This window comes from Callospermophilus lateralis, chromosome 8, assembly GCF_048772815.1.
Source record: "Callospermophilus lateralis isolate mCalLat2 chromosome 8, mCalLat2.hap1, whole genome shotgun sequence".
NCBI lineage: Eukaryota > Metazoa > Chordata > Mammalia > Rodentia > Sciuridae > Callospermophilus > Callospermophilus lateralis.
In genome coordinates this window covers 90305303-90307553 of record NC_135312.1, presented here as the reverse complement: position 1 = coordinate 90307553, position 2251 = coordinate 90305303, and the positions used below count along the sequence as shown (strand labels likewise).

Below are 2251 nucleotides of genomic sequence, written 5' to 3'. Positions count from 1 at the left end.
CTGGGGGATGGTTAATTTTATATGTCAGCCCAATTGGGCTAAGGAATTCCTAGATTGTTGCTAAAGCATTATTTCTGGGTATGTCAGAGAGAGTGTTTCTAGGAAAGATAGCATTTAAATTAGTAGACTGAGTAGTGATTTGCCCTCACCAATGCAAGTGGGCATCATTTAATACACCGAGAGTCTGAGTGGAGGAACCAAAAAGGTGGAGGAAGAGTGAATTTTCTAATATCTTGTTGAGTTGTATTTCTCCTTCCCTCAGACATCAGACCCCCTGATTCTTAGTTCTACCAATATCTTCTTGTCCCTTGTTCTCAGATCATTGGAGTCTTAGACTGGGAGTTACCCAGTCAGCTCCTCTGGTTCTCAGGCATTTAGACCTGGCCTTAATTCCATCATTTGCTTTTCTGTTCTCTGTTCTCCAGCTGTTCCATATCATGGGGCTTCTCATCCTTCATAATTATGTGATGATTCCCATAGTAAATCTCTTCTCTCTCCCCCTCTCTCTCTCCACACACACACACATGCACACACATTTCTAATACACTAATATGCATCTTTTCCACCCTAGTTTAGGATTAGCTTGAGTCTTAGGATTTGTCTTTTCCTGGCATATCTGGGAAAAAAAATCCACACCTTTCAGTGATAACTCTGCTTCCACCCACAGCCACATAGCTTTGTCCTTTGGCCCCAAGAGGACTTCAAGAATTAAAAATCAATTATATTTTTAAAACTTTGATTATTTGAATTTAAATGACATCATGTCAAGATAATGTTAGGTTGAATTTCTACCCTTGGGTTTTGACAGTGAAATGTCTTCTAGGAAGTTCTCTGCTCCCAGACATGGATTCCTGGGCTTCTTGCCTTAGATGCATGGTAGCAGACATGATGCAAAGATGAAGAGCTTCCACACAGATGGCTCTTTCAAGTCCATCCATCTAACATCCATCTTTCAGGAATATAAGCCTGGCAAGAACCATATGTGCAAGGAGTTGATAGGACAGGATTCAAGGTGAATAAGAATGAAGTTATGGGGGCTGTGATCTTTGTAGAGATACTGCCTGGAGAGGTTGTAGGCATTATTGGCTATGGAGAAACCTCCTGAAGCCTCTGGACCACCTTTGCTGAACATATCAGTAATGGCTACGAAATATGCTTCTATAAGAACTGGTATTGATATAAGAAGAAGACTTTCACAAACCCTGCAAGAATGGCAGGATGGCATTGGAAAGAAGCAGCTAGAGAAGGACAGCATGAAGAAGTAATGCTAGGTCATTCACATTATTGCCTCCACCCAGAAAGTTCCTGTTTCCTCTGCACCAGACGGTGGCCAATTTGGTGGAGATCCAGGTAGATGGAAGTACTATGGCTAAGAAATTGGACTGGGCCAGAGAGAGAGCATGAACCAAGTGTTTGGGCAAGATAAATGATCAATGCCATTGGGATGACCAAGGACAAAGGCCAAAAAGGGTTCACTAGTCATTGGAGCACCAAGATGATTCTTCGTAAGGTTCGCTGAGGGCTGAATAAGGTTTCCTGTATTGGAGCACAGCAATCTGCCCATGTGACCTCCTCTATGGAATGAAATGGGAAGAAGGGCCATCATCATGTACTGAATCAACAAGAATATTTACAAGATTATTAAGGATAGCAAACTGATTGTGAACAGATTATGATCTATCTGAAAGAGCAGACACTAGTTGCCTTTGTTCACTGTGGTGAAGTGACCAATGATTTTGCCATCCTGAAAGTTTGATGGAAACCAAGAAGTAAGTGTTCATACCCTGCAGTTAACTTGCTGGTACAGAACACATGATGGATTCTGGAGATGATTTATCTTAAATTCACTGACACCATCTCCAAGGTTGGCCATGGTCACTTCTAGCCTATGGAAAAGGAAGCATTAATGAAATCGCTTAGGAAAGACTGAATTGCAAAGGAAGAGGATCCCATTATGTAGTTGGTGGAATCCCAACGAAAGTTATTTCCCAGTGGGGGGAGAAAAATACTATGAGATTGGAACACTAATTCAAAATTATTCCCCATAGGACATCTTGTAGAGTAATAATCTAACACTTCTCCATCCCTCATTCAATTTCTTAGGGAGGTAGTGACTTATGTAATTGGTGAGGGTAGGTAAAAATCTCTGTGTGTGAATCTTAGCCCTTTCCTCTCACTTTATCTTGGGAGTCAACCACCTGTAAGAAGCATATGTTCTATATAGTTTCTTAATGTCAGATCTTTTTTTTTT

The 2251-nt window shown here is 41.0% G+C and overlaps 1 pseudogene; it reads left to right on the top strand.

Moving 5' to 3' along the window:
• Positions 1-812: 812 nt before the first annotated feature.
• On the top strand, positions 813-1519 carry LOC143405744 (large ribosomal subunit protein uL3 pseudogene; annotated as a pseudogene).
• The last annotated feature ends 732 nt before the right edge of the window (positions 1520-2251 follow it).